At 41.8% G+C, this 22976-nt stretch overlaps 1 protein-coding gene across 5 annotated transcripts in view; it reads right to left on the reverse strand.

Annotated features, from left to right (window-relative positions):
• STARD13 (StAR related lipid transfer domain containing 13) overlaps window positions 1-4424 on the reverse strand; it is a 309280-nt gene extending 304856 nt beyond the window's left edge. The window contains exons 1-3 of one of the 5 annotated variants that reach the window (XM_075084952.1): window positions 4319-4422; window positions 3269-3783; window positions 1764-1787 (exon numbers count right to left, since the gene is read on the reverse strand). The gene's annotated coding sequence lies outside the window, so the exon portion shown is untranslated. Of the gene's footprint in view, window positions 1-1732; window positions 2529-3268; window positions 3784-4318 lie in introns of those variants that run through there. The other 4 variants (XM_075084931.1, XM_075084943.1, XM_075084922.1 and 1 more) reach the window with 4 other exon arrangements.
• Window positions 4425-22976: the final 18552 nt, after the last annotated feature.

Here is a 22976-nt window from a genome sequence, read left to right on the forward strand (position 1 = left end):
GATGGCCTCTCTGACTAGAATATGTTGAGTTTCATTATTTTCTCTGTGGGACCATTTTTCTGTCAGTGACAATTCAGCTCTGGGAAAAACATTGTGTTTTGTTCTATTAGACAAACCCAGGGTGTCCCTGCTGTAGTGACCAACAAAAGATAGAGGAAAGGAATGAAAGTAAGGGAAATTTATCATAGCTGTATTATTTCCAATAAGGTCATATTCACTCAGGCCAAGGCTTGATGATACTGTAAATCAGACTTTAGAGATCACAGCACTATAACAAAACTCTGCAATCAGTGATGTAAGAGTAGCAAAATGGTATAGATTTACTCTAGCAGTTCATTTGTTAAAGAAATATTGACATTTACTTTGTACCAGGCAATGGACTGAATTGCCTCATCACCAGTTGTACAAAGTTGGTACACATCCCATGTTACGTGCTCTGACTAATTCAGCAGAAATGCACTTGTATGTCCACACCTCACCTGGATGCTGTTTGTGTTGCTACCTGATCTGGAGGTGCCCAGATGGAGAATGAGTGGTGGTGGATCCACTGGGGATGGCATTTCTGCCATACCTAGTTAGCAATAACAGACTGATTTCCCTTTTCATATGACCTTTAGATTTCACCTGGGTCCACCAGAATACAGGAGTATAAAGTGATGCAATGCACTTGCCAAGGCACAGAAGCATGAAGTTGCTTGCTTTCTAAGGAAAATAAATGTTAAATTGGGAAGGGTGTTGGATTGTTTTGGGTAGCTAGAGAGAGATATGGAACAATCCAGATAGGATTTTTTTTTTAAAGGATGCCTCTCAGCTTTTACTATCATCTAAGTGGATCAAGAAAAGTTCCAAAATATAGGTCTTTTCACTCAAGATTGTATATCAAATAATGTTATAGGATGACAGAGGTCATCCTAAACCATCCTGGACAGTTCCCATAGGAAAGTGAAAATACCACAAGCCTGGAGTCGCAAACTGGCTGCTCAGGTCTGGTCTTCTGACCTGGGTATCAGCCCCTGGAGCTCTCCCATAGAAAAGCATTTCATTATTCCTATTCAAACACATGTAAGAACGAGCAGGTTATTAATATTTCAGCTACAAGAATGATCCTCCTGTGCACTAGTAAGTGCTACGTATTCTTCTGTTAAATTTATTTCTGTAAATCTGCATCACAGTGGACAATATTCTCTTAAGTGAATCTCCCACAATCATCATTAATTGGCCAGCTTGCTAACACCTGGTGCCAACAGATTTTTCATCTAGTGAGCGCAGTGCCACATAATGGTAACAGCAGGTTTAACCTAATCCCTCTCCATACACAAGCAAACATCAAATGACACCCGTGACAGACACACAGACCAGCCTGACATTTGCTGATAACTCCCAGGAGATTCTCCCTCAGCACAACTAGTCCTGCTCAAACACATTTTCCAGTGGAAAAGATAATTTGAAGCCATTTCCAGCTAGCCTAATTGCATTCACTGAAAAAAGCATCCTCCCCCTCCTCAGTACACATTTATTAGTCCAGCCATAAATGCAGCTAACACTTTGTGAAGTTTTCCAAAACAATCATTACTTCATCTGACGAGAATTCACAACAGCTTGCTTGATAATGAAAAGTTATTATGCAGATATATACACTTCACGCAAAGTTGCACACACAGAGAAAAAAAGGTAAAAAAAAAAAAAGAGAAAAAAAGTAGGCGTTTAAAACTGATGTTTAAATTCCACTCACAGTTTTGAAGTCTAAGCATAAAACTTCTTACTTTGCAGCTGTAGCTCCAAGCTGTCTGGAAAGATAATGCAGTCCATCAGATATCCTGGTTTTGTTTTCTTGCATAAAAATATCATCTGTCATAGGCACAGGAGCTGACTACAAGGACCGGCCCCTTCTGCGGAGCACACCAATCGGGAGACCTTGGGAGCACGTGTGGAAAGCCGCTTGCCTGCACGCCGGTGACGGGCAGCATATGCTCTGTGGGACCCAGGTGCCAAACGGACGCGGGTGTCGGCGAGACATGGCGCTGGGGGTGCCCCAGCCAGGTCTGCCGGGCCCTGAACCCAGCCGTGGGAGGCGAAACGGAGGGCTGGTGGGGGAGCGCGACCTTGGCCGCAGGAGCAAAGGTTGAGCCTTTCGCAGACCACCTCAGTGCCACTGGTCCTGCAAAACCAGCTGTAAGGACACCGGAACCTGAGGCCAAGAACCGTGTCCTGCTCCTTTTGGCCTTATTCTTTACTGTTTTAGTAAAAATATTCTCATTTCCCATTGTATTAAATGATGCTTCACTTTTTCTCCTAGTTGCTATTCTAACCCCATTTACGGCTTTTTATTCCAAATCTCATTCCTGCAAGACCATGACTGTGGAAAAGTCCTCGGCATTGCCAGCCTTTTGTAACAGGGGGGCTGGCAGTGCTCTGGACCCAATGTGTCAGCCTCGTCTGGGTTTTCCTCCCTTTCTCCAAAAGCTCACCCTCTCCCCTCACCGCACGGCCGGCTGCCTGCAGGCTCCCTGCTCCTCCTCTGCCTCCACTGCCTGCCACATGCAGCTGCCCAGCTCTGCCGTGCAAGCTCCCTACACGCTGCTTTGCTCTGCGCCTGTCAGTCAGAGAGGTCATTTTCTTCTCACATCTGTTTAACCTGATGACATTCGAACTGCTTAGAAACCGTGTTTAGAGACATACACCCACAGCTTCCCAGCTTGCTGCGTGCTCAGCCCTGGCATAGAACCAGGGGTGAGAAAAACGCATGTACATTAATGTGGGTTGAAATTGCAGCAGTAACACAGTGCACAAAGTAAAAAATCAGACCGTACATAGGTGAGCGTGAAGAACCAACATCTGTACATTTGTTTTTTACTCCTGGAAGCGCGCTTGCAAGTCACAACAGGCTGGGAAGGGAAACCAGTAAACACACCAGTGCGAAAGCTGTGCCTTTTCGAGCTGATGTATGAGACCTAAAGGCCTTCCCATCTCGCACCTCTCATAATCTCAGTGCTGGCTTTATTAATTCAGAGTAGTTGCTTTATTTGATTGAATAGCCTTACTTTCACAGACAGGGTGCAGGTTAGAGCATACTGGCTGTAATAAAAAATATTAGCTCTAGTCTGTGAATAACTTGCTGGGTTAATTAAATTAATTTTGCTTCTGAATTCTAGCTTAGTAGATTAGTAAATCACTTAGAGGCTCATTTTACAATGCTTTTCCTATGGCGGATATAATCAAGCTGGTTAAAAACTTCAACAAAGCTCCTTTTTCCACCCCCAGAACCCACCGGTTTCTCAGAGGAAAAAATCCCGCAGAAAGACACTGAGACGGGATGGACTTCAGTCAGTGAAATAAGTTCCCGCCGGTTCTAGGGTGGAATTTCCCATTTCCAGAGGCCGAGGCTAGTGCACCCTGAGCAGGAAATAACTCTCCGTCAGTAAGAGCCAAGAGCTGTAGTGGAAGTAATTTCTTTTATCAGCCGCCGGCGGGGTGGGGAGGGGCAAGAGGGATTGTCTTTGGGGTGTGTAAGGTCTTTTTCAGATCTGCAACAAGGAGCAAACTTGTTTCCAGTTCCCAGCTGGGAACATTTTGTTCAGAGGTTTCCGAGCTGGGAGTGGCTGGGGCAAGGCTGGCCGGAGGTTTTCCTGCCTGATCCCAATCCTGATCCTGTGCCCGGGGCCAGGCATGGGGTTGGAGCTGTGTCAGCCTGCCTGGCTCTCCCTGGGGATGCATCCTGCAGCATGGTGTGACAAACTTGCACCCCCTTTTGCTGCTGAAGAAGATGCATCATCCGGCAGCACTCTGGGGGGAGAGGCAGAGGAAAAAATGTTGAGCCTTCTAAAACGGTTGTTTCTGCTGAGTCTGAGACCTTGCCAGGGTGAGGCAGAGGAACCCGAGCAGAAACCTCCCCTGTACGGTCATGGGATGAGACCACCAGCTCTGTTACCCCAACATCCTCATTAGCTTTCCACAAGATTTAAAAGGGTCTAGCCTCATTTTTCTTTTTTTGGTCCCATGCAAGATGAAACCTCCAAAAGAGACTGTTCTGCCCCATCCAGCCTCATTCCCACCAGCAGTGGCAGGCGGGACTCGAGCCCACACTAGCACACCTGAGACCTGCCTTAGCCTTCCGTGTGTTGGTACCCAGCCACAGCCACGGAAGGGGTGGCACAGCTGGCTGAAATTCACATCAGGCCTGGGAAACTCAGCTTGCCAGGTTCTGTTTAACACACGGAGGCTAAGCATATATGCAGTAATGGCTGAGATTTAACAAGTCACCTTACCACAGCAGTTCAAGATGAACAGTCCTGTCATCTCTCTCAGCCTATTTACTTACCAACATGGTGCAGCTCCCCACAGGACATGCATGCCATCTATTAATCCCCAGGTCTATTGCACCTCACTGGCAAGTCTCTTTCCTCAACTCCCAGCATATAGTTTTTTCCTCTCCCTTTAGTCCTGCTTATGCCTGACTATGTCATACTAAATTCCTGTCCTTGGTATTTACAGCCTGCAAATATTTGTAGACTTATCACATTGTCTGTGAGCCACCACTTCACCAAGCTCTATGTATTTTTTCCCTCATTAATCAGTTCCTCCATCCCCTCTATTTTTGCAGCTTTTTCCTGTAGAGTTTGCAGGTTTCATTTGGTTTTAAAAGATAGAAGTGGGAAGCTTAATTCTCTTTTCTTTAAAGAAGGCCCAAAGCTGGATGAAAATAAAAGCATATTAAGGAAGGTTTAAGGCAAATTTATATTTGAGCTGACCAACCCTGAACTTCGTATTTGTTTTATTTGTCACATTTTTTTGGATGACTAAAGTTTTATTGAAACTCTGACATTGCAACTTTTGCGTTCTCTTTTGTCAAACACATCACTCACTGTCTTGGATAAACCCATTATCTTGCATGAAGGCACCTGGATATGCAGGTAAATGTGTGTGCAAACAGCTGTATGGTTGCAGCCTCAAGAGGAGGCCTTCAAAGGACCAATCTGCACCATTACCAGAGAGGTGGTGTCTCTGCAGCTGAAACGTGGGACCCAGGAGAGGCTTCAGCCCTGCCTGAAATACCCGTCACAGGCAGCGATTTAGGAGGAAGCTTCTGGGTCAGTGGTCAGCTGAGAAGGTCAGTACCTGCAGCAGCCTCTCTATCTCCCCTACATTACCCCGTGGTCAAAGAGCAAACAGGCATCTGAGTAAAGAGAAAGGTGTTGTAACATCCTGCGAATACTACATGTATCTTTTCAACCTTTGCCTCCAGACGCTGCGTGGTTGCCTATGGCACAAATAGTACTTTACTCTGCTAAAGACCCCACTAGAATCTCACTATACTTACTAAGGCTTAGTGGGAACTGAAGGAGAAAAAAAAAATCCCCAGACAGTTTAAATAAGGTTTGATTATTCATGGGAGCAGCAGGGGAATGTTAAAAATCTCCTGGGTTTGTTGCGAGCCTCTGGCATTGCCCCACACTGCTGTTTTCCAACTGCCCCCTTTGCTTGGATGCCCCTAAATCCATATTGTAACTTTAGATATGGGAAATTCCTGCATAGACAACGAAGAATCAGAGGACCATTCGGGGCTGCCCTCTGTCTGGTGCATTTTGGGTACTTGGTGTGATTTGGCTTCTTCCAGATCCTGGGAAGAAGGTTAAACTCTGCACCTTCTGTCCATCAGGGGCTATTCCCTTTGGGCCCCAGGCTGTCTGTGCAACGCAGGGGCCAAAGAGAACAAGGCCTGTAAATTTATTCCAGTTATATTAGGGCTTATTTTTGTTCACATGAACCACAGTAAGCCGTAGCAGTGCCGAGGATGTCACTTCAGCTGCAGTGTTTCCATTAAGGCTGTTTTGCCATTTAAAGGCAAACAAAAGCAACCTAAACAAATGCAAGATAAAGGCTACAAAATACGTGCTTTAACAATAATTTGCATGGTCTTGTGGTTTAGGCCTGTTTTATGGTCCTTTTAATTTCGTGAAATGTGTGGCATGCTTTCAGCAGTTTTTCCAGCTCTTGAAATAACTGACAGTGTTTCATTGAAAAAACTCATAGCAAGGATTTTTAAATAGTACCTGAATTGATTTCAATCTAATCACATTGCTCCAAAATGGTTTCTTTAAGACTGTGAAAATGGGAAAAACAAATTTCTATCTAAAATCCATCATAACTCATACCAAGAAAAGGCATGAATGCCTCCTGGCTGGTCTGATTAACAGCTAATATGTCATATACTGATACCAGCATCACAAACACATTTTAATTTTCCCTAGATAATTTCAGTTAGGAACTAGAAGTATCACTCAGCTCAGAAGTTAATTCTAAAAAATAAACTTAATTAACTGCTGAACTCCATTTTTTTCCCCAGAAACTATGGTCTAATTTCTGGTTTAAAACATTTTCATTTTTTTCAGTAACTTCAGCAGGTTTCAGCCCCATAAAAACAGTACTTTGAGAAAGAATCAAAATATTCTGAACTTCTGAGGGCAACTCTTTATATAAATCAGCTCAACCAGCTTTCCTCAACAATACAGCACTTGTAAATTGATAGCACTGTCCACTTTCCATTAATATGCAGCTATCAGCTGGTGAGTCACACTTTAAAGCATTTAACAACTGTTCTCATAAATACCATACACCATCTGTTAACTGAATCAAAAGGCTACGTGCCAATTTTACTTTTGGATAGAAAGGCCTGTTTTAGAATTATTTCAGCAGTCTCAGGGTGTACAGATATTGTAAAAAATGAGTATAGAGACACGTCATTCCCCCCAGTTCCCAAAGTGAACAGCTGAGAAAGAAAATATTTTTATCTGGTGGGATACTTTGACATTTCACCATTTGTTCTCATTGCAAGTCACAACTACAGAACTTGAAATTTTCATTATTCATGGCAGGAAATACCAACCTGATTTTTTTTGTATTCTTAGGAAAGAAGTCTACATTAGGTTTCTTACTAATTTATATTGTAACGAGTGTTCTGACATGCCCAAAATAAAAAAAAAAAAAAAAGTTTTTATCTGAGTTTGCTGGAGTGACCTGAGATACTTCGTTTCACAGCAATTCAGTTCAAGATTCCATGTGGTGACAACAGCACGTCACCTTACAGGAATGCTAGCTCATGCCATCATCTCATCCCTCAGGCTGGGCACTGATTAGGTCACATCTTGTCTAACACAAGGAGGCACAGAAGTCCCCTGATGCAGCTCACTCAAGGTTAAATTATGGGAGAGTTAACGAGAGGAAGCTTCGGGCATTGTCACTGCATTGGCAACCGTTGCACAGCTGGAATTCAATTTCTATAAAACTCAGATAACTCAAACTACTATGAGGTTTATTGTCCTGATACAGAAGGTAAGGGCATTTTAGTGAAAAAAGGGTTTAAAAGCCTAAAAGTTGTACTGATTAGTCTAATGAAATGTACTTGTCATAACACACTTTTTTTCTGCTACCCATACATTTTTCAGTTTTCAGTTTTTCAGCTATAAACAAGTTATTTACCCCCTTTCACTGAAGTTATACTTCCAGTCAGTTATAAAGTCTGAACTTAAACTGGCTACACTCCAGAGGTCATAGTGGGAGGGAAGGAACAGTGGAGGTGATGGAGGGACTGGAAGTGACTGAAATATCACATGGGGAGCTAGAGGTGAAAACGCATTATAGTGTGTGGGCCCAAGAGAGTAGATCTGCAAGAGGTAAGCAGGAATAAATCGATATTCAGAGTGTAAAAATAAAATCCTACCAAATGATGTGTATCTCCCTTTCTCAGGTGAATGATAGAAAAACCATTCAGAGAGGTTTCCCTGGGCACAGTTTTAGAACAAGGGCTACAAACTCCAGAGAGTGGAGAACGTTAGCCTGTCCTGTTCAGAGGTAACTGACCTTCGAAGAGCAAATGCTCCTTTCTAAGAGCAACCAGAAAAGTTTATTTCCTAAATGTCCCTGTTTCTCCATCCTCACCCTGTCAGCTGGCTATAGCACTATCCCATTTCTGAAGATCAGATTGACATAGAACAAGGTATTCCACAAACTTACATTGAAAAGCTTTCTACATCCCCCAAACACAATTGTTGGCCTTGAGAAGTTGACTCCATCAGGTCTGAACAATTTCGCAAGGCAGTGGCACTGTTTTCCAAAACCAGATGTTTTAAAAAGAAATGCTGAAGTATTGAAAACTCACAATAAACTCTGCAAAGAAATAAAAAATTGAAGCAATTTCCCTCTATAGTGACAGATGCTCTGTTGCTGGTGATAAGATCTTTCTTTAATTATAAAACTCCAGGCAGCAACACTCTTGGATGTTTTTTTCTGCACTGGCCTTGATGGTTGTGTTTTTCTGATCCACAAAAGCAGCAATATACGTTCTGGCTTATTTGAGATTCGTGGCTATAGCAGTAAGAATGAATATAAGGTCTAACAGATCGTACTGTGCATCTATGAACAGGATAGACAGCCCTTTCGTTCTCAGACAATTTTTGCACGGGGTAAAGCTCTTAGAAATGAAAGTGGGGGAGGATACAGAAAAGAAAGATACCCTGTTTCTTCCCCATCTAATTACAATAGTTATACTTGAAAGCAGAGGTGAGATAAAGTGACTGCATGGGGTCTACCAAAACAGGGCCCCAACATCTGTAAGGTCCATACTGCGGCAGTTCTCCACCACATCTGGAGGGCTCTTATTATTATTCTTTATATTCTATCATCTACTACTATTCATTATCCCATGTGTTCCTGCTTCTTACAGCACCAGCTTCTGTATCTAGCAGAAACAATCTGGAAAGTAACTGTATTTAAAAAAATCACTTGAATCAATTGGATTTATGAAGTTCTGTTTCTATTAATCTCCTCCTTGATATCTGTCCCAGAGCAAATGAGCCATTGTTCCCTGTCATGCCTCCACATACCAGTTTCCACACAACAGAACAGCTCTGGCTCTTCAAACTCCCTGCCGGTCTAGAATTTGCTCTGGACAGACTTTTAGCTTGGTGCTCATCTTCCTTCAAGACCCACTCACAGAGCAAGAGTTGAGCTGGAGTCTGGAGTTTAATCTCTGAGCTCCAGGTTGCTGCTCGTGTGCTCCCCAAAGAGCAAGAGCCCCAGCCACAGACCTTCATTCTTAGAGCTGGATTTCTAATCCTATCACAGAACCAAATAAAATTTGAAATTCTCAAATCTGGCTGTAAAAGTAAAATCTCCTTGTTCTATGTGTATTTTAAAAACACTGAATGTGCCAGATCAGTCTCAGTCTCATCACCAGTGTGCATATTGTGAGCAACACGTGTCCTCCCCATGCTCTGGGCAGAGCTGAACTACCTTTGCCTTTGATCCAATCAAAAGAAGGAAAAGTGGATGCCTTAGGAGTGTGCCAGCCCTAGATTCACATACTACGCTTGCCAAGATCATATGGCTTTCTGGTTTTGGCACAAGTGTGTAGCATGCTCTTCTCTTTTTGGCAAGTGGACACATCTTGGCAATGCACATTTCAGGCTTGTGTGTGCTTGTGATATACAGGAAAAATATACTGCCCCAACACTCTCCATGACTACTGGAGGAATAATAATCTTCATTTTCTTGCCAGAGGAGCATTCTTAGGGAGAGATCGTAGGCTCACAGAAATGCTGGTTGGAAGGGACCTCTGGAGGTTCAACCTGCAGCTCAAAGCAGAACTACTGGCAGCACTTGATCAGGTCAGTCATGCTTTTTCTAGTTGAGCTTTCAAGACTCATTCCAACAATGGAGGTTCCACCACTGCTCTCAAATTGTTTCCCAAACTCTAGCCTGAATCTCTCAAGAGACAATCTGTGGCCATTACCTCTTCTGCAGTTGGGCATCTCCCACTTCCAAGAAATATTTGATTCTGTAGTCTTTGTAATACCCCTTTGTATAGTTGTAGGCTGCTATTTGATCACCTCCTGGCCTCCTCTTCATCCCAGATACCTCAGCATCTCCTTCAAGTAATGTGCTTTAGGGCCAAAAGTGGACACTATTCCAGATGGGCCAGTGTCGTCAAGCAGAGGGGATGGTAACACCCAATATGCTGGCCACGGTCCTTGCAAGGCAGCTGAGGAAGCAGTCTGCCACACTGGTTACGAAAGCACCCTCTTGGCTCTTATACAACCTGGCATCTGGATCCTTAGGTTCTTTTCACCAGGGACAGCCTGCTACTTGGCCAGTTGTTCCCAGCCTTTACTGGTGCAGGGGTTATTCTGCCACACATGTGGGGCTTTGCCCTTCTCCTTGCTGAAGAAGAAGTGGAGAGTTCATAGCATTTTTGTTGGCCCCATCCTCAAGTTTCTCAAGATCACGCTGAACTGAAGTATGCCAGTCAACATCAGCCATTACCCCTGCTTTGCACGTTTGCTGAGGGTGCACTTGGGTGTCATCATTGAGGTAGTTATGAACATGTTGAACAAAATGGGTCCCATGCCAATGCCTAAGGTACTCTGTGTGTTACCAGGCTGCAGCTGAGCATCAAGCCATCACTAATTACTCCTAATGAGCCCAGTGGTGCAGCCCAGCTTGCTCTTCCAGCCTATACATATGTCCTCAGCTTCTGAGTGAAAATGTGATGGGTGTCAAAAGCCTCACTAACGTCAAGCTATAGCAAATCCACCTCATTCCCCTTGTCCAAAAAGAGAGATGATAACCAAACACAGCAATAGGGGCTTAAGACTAGTGAGTTGGTACTACAGTGCCATGCACAGTTTTTCTAAAGAAGGCAGTTCAGGCACTAGAGGCAATATAACAGTTAACACAGCGTTCCCCAAAAGCTAAATGGCTCTGCTTAGAAGACGACTATGTGAGTCCTGGAGACTCACTCCCTGGAGGGAAGGGCACTAATATAACTATTGTGCTGCTAATGCCTTTGTTGGCCTAACTCTCCTCTAGCTCCAGCACTGTGCTGCATAAACATATGGAAAGAGTTGAGTATTAGCTTTTTACTTCACCTCCAATTTGCATATTGTGAAGTTTTGTATTAGTCATTTCAGAGTCAATTTTCAGTATTGATTCTGTAGTGCAAACCACAGACCTCAACTAGAATTATAGAGGCTTAGTATCTTTGTAAAAGCTGCAAAACAGAGCCATTTTATCATAGAATTATGGGGATTCCAGGGATGAGGCATCTATAACCTCTCTGTTCCAGTGTTTCACCACCCTCATTGCAAAAAATGCCTTCCTTATACCTAGTCTAAATTTACCCTCCTTTAGTTTAAAACCATTACCCCTTGTCCTACAACAACAGGCCCTATTAAAAAGCCTGTTGCCATCTTTTTTATAAGCCCCTATTAAGTACTGACTGAAAGGCTGTGAAAAGGCCTCACTGAGAGCCTTCTCTTCTCCAGGCTGAACAACCCCAACTCTTTCAGCTTTTCCTCATAGGAGAGGTGTTCCACCCCTCAGATCATCTTTGTGGCCCTCCTCTGGACCCGCTCCAACAGGTCCATGTCCTTCTTGTGCTGAGGACTCCAGAGCTGGATGCAGTACTCCAGGTGGGGTATCACAAGAGCAGACTAAGGGGACAGAATCACCTCCCTCAGTTTGCTGGCCATGCCGCTTTTGATGCAGCCCAGGCTGGCTTTACGGGCTGCGAACGCATATTGCTGGTTCATGTCTAGCTTTTCATCCACCATCTAGCTTTTCATTATCTTACAAATGAGCAGAAAACAAAAGTTAAAAAAGATATGTAAGCTGGTTGATAATTTGAACAGTTTAAAATCCTCAATTCCATGACATAATTAAATACTTACGTCAAACTGCCAATAAAACCAAAACTGAGAAGAAAAATAAAAACCCCAAAATCTAACCAGAAGGTACCTATTCCCCAGAAGAACGAACACAGTGCTTTAGCTTTCAGTCCATACAGTATTGTAGAAGAGGGACTCTAAAAACATCTACAGAGACTTCTATACCTTTATAACTGTGCAATGTCATTATCTTCAGATCACATTTTCAGTAACACCCATGCAGGAATCTGAACATTAATGATGAGAACGTATTACAAAGATCCAGGAGTTTTGTGAGAGTGACTAAAAGTCTGATCTGTGATGTGGAAAGGGAGAGAAGGGCTTGATTGTAGGGGTCCTTAGTGAATTTGAAGGACTGGCATTCAAGAAGAGGAATAGAAGAAATTGCATAGAGAAGCTAATGATGGTCCCTGAGGTGAATCTCCTTGACACTACACATTCAGGGACAGTCAAAGTCATTTAAGCATACTACTTGTACATGTGTACATGCTTGAATTCTGTAGTCTTTTTTTTTTTACCAATTATAACCTTAACATGGAATGCAAAAGTGTATGGCAGGATGCATTAAAATTCATGATACATTATTTGACCTTTACAATCATACTGAAGAACTTCGTTACCAATACACACTCAAATTTTGTTTCAACTGTATTTTCAGCATTATTACTGCAGGCTGCTTTTGTCAATATAATGGCATTTATGGAATCCAAAAGATGGTAAAACATAAATGGCATCATCATCATCATTGTCTTTCCTAGCAAGTAGGGAACATATTGTGCACAGTTCTTTCCAGTGTCCTCACAGGATAAGATCACAGAAAATACAAGCAATTTTTTCCTTCAGCTAGAGAAAGCATTTCAAGAAAAGACAGCAAACGCTGTCACACTAGTGTTAAAACCAGACTGGTGCAGTCATAAGAATAAGCACTGCTATTGACTGAGAGAGAATAGCTGCTTTGTTCTTTAACGTATTTCCTTTTATTTGCCAGAATGCCACAGCAAGCTCAAAATTTCTCTGTATTTCTTTGAAGCAATATTGTCAGCAATGGCTTCTGCAGCATTTTTTTACCATACAAGACCTTGTACCAAACTAGTACAAGTTATCACCATTTTTATTTGCATGCATATGAATTACCGGTGTGTCCAGTGGTGGCAATAGCATAATTCCAACATGTGCTTCACTTCACTGAAGGGATACCGAAATATGCAAGAAATAGCTAAAGGTTGGGCATGCAGACTTTGTTAGAAAGTGCAGAGCAGTAAGATGATCACTAAACACAGAGGAGAGAAAATTTTCAAAGAGAACCCAAAGCAACAAGCAACGGGTTTCTGTTTTCCAGTATGTAGCTTAAAACTGTAGACCACTGACCTTATTACAGTACAATTCAGAGCTCTTAGTAACGTGTTATCTCATGTACCAAGTAACATCTATTGGACACATCCTGTTACGTGTAGTAAAATGGATGTGCAAAGAGGAGATGCTCAGAGAAATGTGGAGCAAGAGATGTTCAGTTCTCATTAGAGTACACAATGAGCAGCAACCACAGTATCCTACTTGGTAATCCAAGGGCCCTTATTAACTACAAGACTGCTGTGCCCTCCAGTCTCCTGAAATAGCCTCCTGCAGCCTCATTATAAGAGCCACCTGCTAGATTTGTAGAAAAAGCAGATGTTTTCTCATCTTCAAACATAGTCCCAGAGATGCTGTTCATGCACAATCCCTCTCTTGCTCTTTGCGATATCATTTCTATATGATTTCTGGAGGCCTGGTATTAGATCTGTATGTACAATAACAAAGGACCTTTGAGATGCCACGAATTCTTTAACGTGTCCTCCTTAGAGCCAAGACGCTTTGCAGAAAAGACAATGGATAAATAAGAATGCAGAAAGTAAAATACAGAGTCCAGCTTGGGTAAAAAAGATGAATACACTGTTTTAAATGGGATGAATCATACCAGTATGAGACAATGCCAAAATATTTCATTTTGGAAAGGAGTGGTGAGCTCAGCTTTAAAAGAGGATGGAAAGAGATAGCTAGAACCTCAGTCTACAGAACAGGTCATCTGGGTCTACTTCTCTTCCCACTGAGAACTACACACGTGAAGGAAGCATTCATCCCAGATTTTACACACCTGGTGGTGCAGCCCAGTCTGTTCATGAGAACGTCTTTTGATGAGGCACCAAGAAGACATTGCACAGTATCACAACACATACCGATCCTGTGAGCGTGCAGCATTTAATCTTTTCTTACGTAGTGAGGCACAAGATAGCTGTCTCTGGAGATGCTCTCCTCACCAGGCATCTCTCCTGGTATAGCAGGTGTGCAACCACCAACAATGCTGTTCAGTTCAACTTGTCATATGTAGCACAAGGTTCAGGGAGATCCTCAGGTACCTCAAGCATTGGCTACTGAATAATTTGCCATAAGTACCAGAGCACCACCTTGTGACACCTGAAGCGCAGTGTGAGTGGGCTCCTGCCCATCCCTGAGTGTCCTCTGTCCCTGGGACTTCAGTGTCATGCAAACCTGAGGTGCTCCCCCGTCATTGCTTACTGCCTTAGCAATACAAAAGACCATGGAGACAAATGTGGAGCAACGTATCACTGATATTTGAGTTGGGGGAAGATGTGGTACAGCTAATATTTTCTGGTGTGCATGTCTGGAAGCAGAACAACTTCCAGTGCAAGTAATGTTATACATTCATCCAAAAATATGTGCCATTAGCAGTAATAAATCACCTGGCTATAGCTGCAGCCACCAACCAAATGCCCATACAGCACAAGAGCATACAGGATTTATGAAATTGGACTGCTGTAAACCAAGTACAATCTTAGGCTAGGCCAACAGATCTATTTTTCTGGGTTTTCTTGTATAAGACTGGTTAGACAGTACAGTCTTGTTCTGCATAGCTGATCAGCATTTGTCTTTTGCTCTGTCTTCAGTAGGACCATTAAAACTGCCAGCCCCAAGTTACAGCTCCAGGTCCTAGTGAAAAGACTTTTTTTCTCATATGAGAGAAAAAAGAAAGCTACTTTCCAATTTTTATAAACCAGCACGTTCACTCAGAGCTGCCTTTCATGTTATAGCTAAGTTCCCATTGCTGGGGGGAATTTAAAAAAAATCTGTAGAAGCTGAGAGTGCTTGTCTGGCAAATAAGGTATAAAGTTCGTATATAAAATGCAAAACAGTGCCTAGATGCTATCTGATAAAATACTCTGGGATAACAAAAATCTGGTCTCAGAATCATGTTTGCAAAAGGAGGAGGTTGGCAAAGAAACTTGAGAAGTCCTGACATACTGGCTTAAAATTTTAATGTTGTTCGACATATAGCTGTGGTCAAATCAATGCAAGCTTTGGAAGTGCTGGATGAATTTAAATCCTATTCTGGTAATTATGTTAGGAATATGAAGCAACGTAGAAAATTTTAAAACATCACCTCCTACTCATTTACATAGCAAAATAAAAAACCGTTTGAATCCTTGCCACATTTTTGAAGCAAGACTTTTCTTAAAATTGAAATAATTTAGAAAGAGATTCCAAAAGCCTTTAGATGCCTATGGCATAGCTCAAGCAGAATTTAGATGCCTGAATTCAAGTGAGTGAGTCACAAAAATTCTGCCTGTGGCATGCATACCTGAAAGGCACCTAAGCTGTCATCAGTAAAGTTATTTAGGCACCTAAAGTACTTCTAATGCATATTCCCAGAGGCTTTCTTATGTTGGATGAGATGAGTGTCTCAGCAGATATTTTGTTTCACGGTGTGTTTAGGCATTCTTAAACTAGTCGTTGGGAGGCCAAAAATCCTTTGTAGATCAGGGATGGTTACACAATGCCTAGCCTGTACCAACACCACTGAGCTCAGCACAAAGCAGAGAGTTCATACACCTTCTGTTATTCCAAAAACATTAGAATGAACACCCCTGTGGGGTGACGCCCATCACTTGCACTACAGAAAAGGTGAGGAACAGTGTTGCTACTTCTAGGCATCTTCTTTTTAAAAAGTAAAGGAGTCATTCATACCCAAGCAGCAACTGAAGTGGTTAAGAAGGACTGCAGAGCTCTAAATCCCTCTCTCTCCTGAATCCCAGGCACCTGAATCCAGGGGGTGTGTGTGTGTGTGATTTCAGACACATCCCTTGTTTCAGAATTTTCTCTGCATCCCTCAGCCTGGCACCCTGGCTGTTGTAAACCCCCCACAGCTCGGTGCCTGACTCTTTCCCTCAGCTGTATAGGGTAGTTAGATGAGTTACTCAGGACTGCAAACTTCTGCCTCTTCTGAGCTGGCCACTGGAAGGTCAGGTTGCATGTTGTCAGACCTGGGTCCATCTGCATCTGGGCTTTTATGGCTTTTCTTTTTCAACTTAACACGTATAACTGTAAACCCTGATTCTGGCAGCCACTTGTCTAGAAATGCTAAATAAAGAAAAGACTTCTTGTATTGCCATCCGTTCTTTGAACGAGTTTTGGAGGCCTTATAGAGCATCAATATGCATGAAATTTTGTGATCAAAGGAATAATCTGAAACTTTGAGTTCTTATTTTTTTTTTAAAAAAGAACAACTTTTGAAGCATACCCCTTTTAAGAATAAAAATAAAGCACCCTAGATCATAGCAATCTTCCTGAGTATTCCTGCTGTTATACTGAAAATGCCCTTATGAGTATGAAATCATTGCTAGGATGTTTTTAGTAAAGAACAGTATTCTAGTTAGCATGGCAATATGCTCTGTAAATATAAAATACTCTAAACACAGATTAACACTGCAACCAGCAATACAGGAACTGGGGCTACACTGAGAGCCAAACCTTGTGGAGCAACTCTATGTCAGTATCGTGGCACTACGGCTGGGAAGGAACAAGTGGACTTGCCACTCTGCAGACCCACAGTGTGTGTTATAAGGAGCTAAAGGATGAAAAAAAAGGGCAGTTTGCATCTGTCATCTCACCATCTTAGAGCTGAAGGTTTTTTCCCTTTCAGAGTTAAGATAACAGCTGCTAGAAGAATATATACAGAAATGTGATTAAAAATAGCATATCCATAGCAGAACATATCCAGAAATGTGATTAAAAATAGCAGATCCATAGCAGAAAATTTAAACAAGTTTTTAATGCTGTAAATAAATACGTTCATGTCAATTGGCCAAATGTTTTCATTACACGAAAACACATGAAAAGGATTGTGCCCCAAAACATAACCTATGGAAAATGTTCATCTGTTAAGGGCAAGACAAAAGACACAGTAAAATGAAGGTCACTAATTCTTTAAGTATCTGCTGTAGCGGTGCTGTTCCCTCTTCTAATTTTTTTCCACTGTTTGTTTTGGCTATTTCTCTGCTATGGACCCGCACATGGATTCAAAACCACCCCAGTGGCAGACATACAGCAGGACCTTCCTCCACACCCTCTCAAAGCCCACAGTCCCAACTGATCCCCTCAGTGGTACTAGTGCTGCCCGGGCAACCAGGCACCACCCCATCCTCCCAAGAAGTGACTTTAACAAGCCTGTGGACAGCGGACGAAATTAAAGCTGCAGCTAAAATAACTTCCATTGGTACTTTAAATACTACGCTAACTGTAACTCTGTGTATATCTACCTCCTGGTGGCAGTTTCTAGAGCTCTTAAGGCCACTTACGCTCTCAAATATTTAGCAGTAATAACCCGCCAGAAATGTCAAAGCCAGGAAGTAAAATGCTACACCCACAATTCTTTGTGCATTATACTTCACTTTCATTAAAGCATAACAAAACAGAGAAAATAGCCTCAGAAAAGTTCATTGAGCCTGTTAGAGAAAGATGTGATTCTTTAGTATGATACTGGCTTATGTATGTATCCATTTTCTCTGCCTGACCTTTTCCAGTTCAGCCTCTGTTGTTTAGAAAATAGGCTGTCTTTGATTCATGCTGGATTTCCACCCAACATCAAAGGGGTTTGCATACATGGATCAAGAGATCAAAAGTGCTGATAATCTCCTGAAATCTGCTTGGTTGTGCCATTCAAACTCATACACTGGTAAGAGTTAGATTTGATAGTTATTACAGTGGAGAAAACACAGTGAGTTTGGGAAGTTTTGCTTGCAGTGTTTGTTGCCACTCACAGTTTTGAGACAAACTAGACTGCCAAATATCCGTAATTATCCTAACTCTCACGTTGATCTCTCTCCTTTAGCAACCGATGTTATATTTAATTTATTTTTCAAAAAGTGAAATTGCGAGCTAAGAAATGTTTGCAGTATCTAAACAGGCACTCTCAGTCTGTCAAGGCTTGAACAGATGCACAATTCATGAACTGAAACTACATGATATAACAACTCAACTATTTCTTGACTTGATGAAGCAAAGCTTGTTACTAACAATAGCCTATTCAGACCAACCTTTCTTTTCTGATAAACACAGTAAAACAAGAAACTTTGGAATTCTGGTTTTTGAAATACAGATGAACCAGTTTTAGTTCTAATCATAGATGGGAAACATTTATCTGGTTTATTCTTCAGATAATTTTGAGCTTAAAGTTTTGCTTCTAAAATACTTCTGCAGCTTTTCTTAGAGAAGAATATTTCAGAGCTACAGAAAAAATGTTGCATCCATTCATATTCTCCATCAGCTTGCTCAACTCAAGGTTATAACAAAGTTCATCCCAAAATGATGTCAATAATTTATGGCAGTAAACATCTGTGTTCCTAATACACTGAATAGTTCATAATGCACATGACTCATATTTAAATCATTCATGGCAAGTCTTTGAATTATCAAGTGGAAAACAAGAAAAATGGAACCAAACTACTGCAGTGTTTTAAGAGAAAATCAAACTTGAAAAGCTGCGATATTCTGAATAATCTCATAATCATTTAAATTGGTATGCAGCAACAGCAAAAAAGCAGTAAATGGGCATCATGTTGTAAATCGTGCTGTAATCCATGTTAGATTCTCAGTCATGCTGGAAAAACATGTCTCTCTAAATGTGAGCAACATGTATATTGAAAACATATAGTTGGATGGAAACAAGTATCAGTTAATACTGATACAAATTTTGACCTGATTTCACTAGCAAAACTGGAAAAATTGTTGTAATCACTGCATTAGAGAAGAACAATGCACTGAATTTACAGTAGTTTAATATCCACCTCGGACCTAGTTTTTTAATGCAAAGCAGACACTGAACTTCTTTGCACGATTAAAAGGCATTTTGTGATGGATGCAGCTGCATAAAGTAAGAGCATTCAGCCAAATGACTGAGGAGGTCACTGCCACAGAAACATGTTTTTATTTGGGTAGGAGGCCATTATACGTTTGGTAAAAAAGCACTGGGGCTTTCCGTTTGATTTGACTACTTAGGCATTTAATGCAAAAGTGGAGCACCTCCAACAGGAAAGATTGGTGCATATCTATAGGAAACCACGATGTACTCCAGAAGAGAGAAAATTCTGTTGGAAATTCCAGTACAAACTTACTTGAATAAATAAGTTGTCCAAGAGAATTATATCTAAGTTTTTAATTTGTCAGCAGTCTAATTTAATTACAAGCCTCTAGAATATCCTTAGGTGGGAACTGCTTTAGTCTTTCTTGTGGGACTTGGTTGGTTTTGTAAACGGACATGGAAACAGGAGGGCAAGTGTCAGGATATATCTCTAGCCCAGTGGATAGGATGTCCTCCTGGAAATCTGCTGCCCTGCATTCTCAGTGATGTTTCTGTGTGAAATCATGTCATCAGGAGAGGGAGACTGCTTTCTTCTTCCCTCTTGCCACATTCAGCTGGCTGGGGTACTAGTCCAGAGTATAGGAAGCTTTAACTTGGCCCCTACACCCAATGTGAGCTACATATCAAGCTCCTGGAAAACAAGCCCTGAAATCTTTGAGTAAATTCAGCCCAACTGAGGTGATATGAGCAGTTCCTATCCTGTAAGGCTGGTTTCTTGGATGGCTTTGTGAAGGTTGGGTGGGGGGTCCCAAAGGCCAGCCAACACACTAGCTGACTTAGCCACAGAGGAGAGCAGTGGTGGCTTGCGGGTGGCCTGTGGGCTACACTGCCCCTTTCGCTGCTGTGCCAGGCACTGAGGGTGCTTTGGGATCTCTGCTGTGGACAAAGCCTTGGCACTGAGTTCCTAGGCAGGTACAGCTGCAGGGACACAGGATATGGTGACTGGCTTTTTGTGGACTCCCAATGGTATGGGCTTGCTAGAAAAATTGCCCTGCCTGCCTGGAGATTGTGCTTGCATAAGGGGCATCTGCTGGGAAGCAAAAAGCCATGTGCAGCTCAAGGCTTCTGTAAGTAGTTGCCAAGAACAGACAAGCCGTAGGGTGCCTTGCTCTACCTGCTGCTCTGACATTCAAGGTCAGCCAGAAAACTTCCACTAACGGTCCCTAAATAAGGACATTAAGAGGCTAGAAACATAATTTCCCAGCAGATTTCTGGGATTAGTTCTCTTACCCAAGTTATCAGTTCTGGTGATCTTCTCTACTGCTCTGGTTTTTTGATTGCATATATTTTGTGAGGAAGATCTTTATACTTCACCTTAGCCTTGGTGATACACACATTCCTTTAAACATAGCATATAGTTTTTGAGGTCTTGTAATCAGACACATTTTATAAGAAGTTAAAGAACATAGGAATGCTGTTGTTTGCAAATGGGTATTGCAAAGACTACACAGGTACCAAGGAGAACATATTTCTACTGCAGATCCTATACCATACCTTATACAGACATAAAATTCCCTAGAAGTATCTTCTCAAATTATTATTGTTTTCTGCCTTCATCAGTTCATGAAAGCTCAAAAGAGCTAACTAAATTTCTTTTGAAAGGAATTAGAAATTCTGAAGAATCAATAAATACAACTGTATTCCCAGCAGAACAGTTTTATATTGTGCTAGACAAGGATGAAGATGCATTTCCTGTAAACTTAGTTATGAAAAAGACAGCTCAGAGACTACAATTTAATTACTAAGATATAATAAGACATCTGGGGAAATTGCTAGATTGGCAGCTTTTGAAGAGTTCACAAAGTGATTTTACAGGAAAAAAGGAAAGGCTTATTTTTTGTCTAGGGTATTTTTGCTATGGAAGTTTAGATTTATGTGGAAAGGAAAGTTTGTCCATATTCTAAAACAGGAAACAAAAAAGATTAAAAAAGAAAAGCCAGATATGAGGCAGTAGAAGTATGCCACTTCACAAAATCAGGAGTCCTTTCACAAGCAACTATGTGTTCTTCCCTTATCATAGGGATAACATAACACATTCTATATCACAGTGTGTGTTAAATGAAAAGTAGAAATTATCACTCTCTTAGTCTTTGAAAAATTTACTGAGTGAGTTTATCATCAGTGACATTTCTGTATAAATAGCCTTGCTGATTTTTCTAACCTAATCATTTAACAGTGTTCCATGTTCCTATGGTATTTACTTTATTATAAAAATAAGCAAACTAACACTTGATCTTATTTTCTCTTTAAATTCAGAATAGCATTTTTTCCATTGTGTTTTTCTAGTTTAATGCTGGTGAAATTCCATTGAATTTATTGGCAGCACTCTGCTATAAAACTGATATAGTAGAGTATTAAGCTTTCCTACTCAGCTTTTCTTTTATCACCTTAGATAAATAAGACCTTTTATAGAAATACAGTTTATTTTTTATAAAAGCTCCCAGTTGTCTAGCTTGTTGTTCAGAAGCTTTTGTAGATGTTTATCCAAAGTTGGATGTAACAGTTGTTCACTCCACAAGGACAGATAAATAAAATGCCACCAATTTCCTTTATCCCCCAAATACATTTCATCCCTCAAAACCTGCAGCTACTTCTCAGCTTTATATCACACCCTAAAGATAACCTTGGAAGATGCATGTCACTGGCCAGAGTTACCAACTCACCTCGCAAGAGCTGTCCAGGTCTTTGTAACACCAAAATCATATGCTTTAGTTGTAATAGGCCTTGTAGGAAGCACCAGTACAAAACCAACAGATTTTCTTCACTGTATCCCTCCAGATACCAACAGCACTTCAGCACTCAACTGCATAAAGTGGCAGTCAGCTGGCGTTCAGAGAAACTCCAGGTTTGCTGATTTTTTCATAATGGTGCCATGAGCAGACACGAGGAAGGCACAGACCCGAGGCCCATCACCCTACTAGACACTGAACTCCTCCATCTTTTGCACTGTGGCTTCAGATGTCTGATGAGCCAGCCATGTCAGAGAGAACAACAGCCACCACCTGGGCCACATCAACAAGGGAAGCATGGTATACCACTTAGGAATAATTTTGGACCTTTATTATAACGAGAGAACTATTATGTAATCTGGCCAAATCCCTTTATTGGTGTCATCAACAGCTGTGGAGAAATCAGATATTATGGCCTTTTGATCACAGTTGCAACCAACCAACCTCAAGAAAAAATGTGATGTACAAGGGTCAACAGTAGCTTTTCAAAACCCCTTCAGATTGTTGACTTGCAGACAATCAAGATCATTCTGGGACCTCTGTGGCACCTCAGAGCAGCTCCAGGCCATGCTGGTCTTTTGTCCATCAGTGGCTTTGTCCTTACACAAGCACCATCCCTATGCAGCCAGCCAAGAAAACCTCCTAGCAGCTCTGTGCCAACAAAGTAGCACCAAGTAGAGTGTCCTGCTGAGAGGCAGCCGACCCCCTTGCTTGCCCAGATACAGTTTTGGAAAGGTCTGAGACATTCATTACTCACATGACATGCATTACTCATTCTGAATATAATATAGCAGTGTTACTCCCTACTAGGATGACTACATGTCCTGTACTGACACCGTAATAAACAGAGTATTATAATAACTCTTCCTTGGCAACAGCTTGTGTCTTCTTAGTGACAGTATCACCATTAAAGCTATGTCTGCAGGTTTAATCTCTTTGGCTGCTCTTTTTAGGCTGGCGGTCTTTTCTGAAGCCCATTTCCTTCCTTGCTATGTTATCAGTTATTACTGACAAAGGGCAAATGGCTCAAACATTTGCAAACAAATATCATAAGGCAGTCCCTGCCCTGAAAAGAATGTAATCTACCTTGGATACAGACAAATTAATAATTTATTCTGAACTTCTGGTTTCTTTACCAAAACTTTACCCACACTGGTGCACAGCCAGCAGTGCCAGACCTGTGCTGTGGGAAGAGATCAAACCTCAGCCCGACCTGTGAGGGAGGAGGGGAGATTGATGCAGTCCCAGCCCCATGAATTGATTTTCTCATCTGAGGGTGGTCAACAGGAAATGCATGAGCAGGGAAGGAAGCATGATCCCAAGGTTTTCCCCTAC

This window comes from Phalacrocorax aristotelis, chromosome 1 (assembly GCF_949628215.1).
Source record: "Phalacrocorax aristotelis chromosome 1, bGulAri2.1, whole genome shotgun sequence".
Taxonomy (NCBI): Eukaryota; Metazoa; Chordata; class Aves; order Suliformes; family Phalacrocoracidae; genus Phalacrocorax; species Phalacrocorax aristotelis.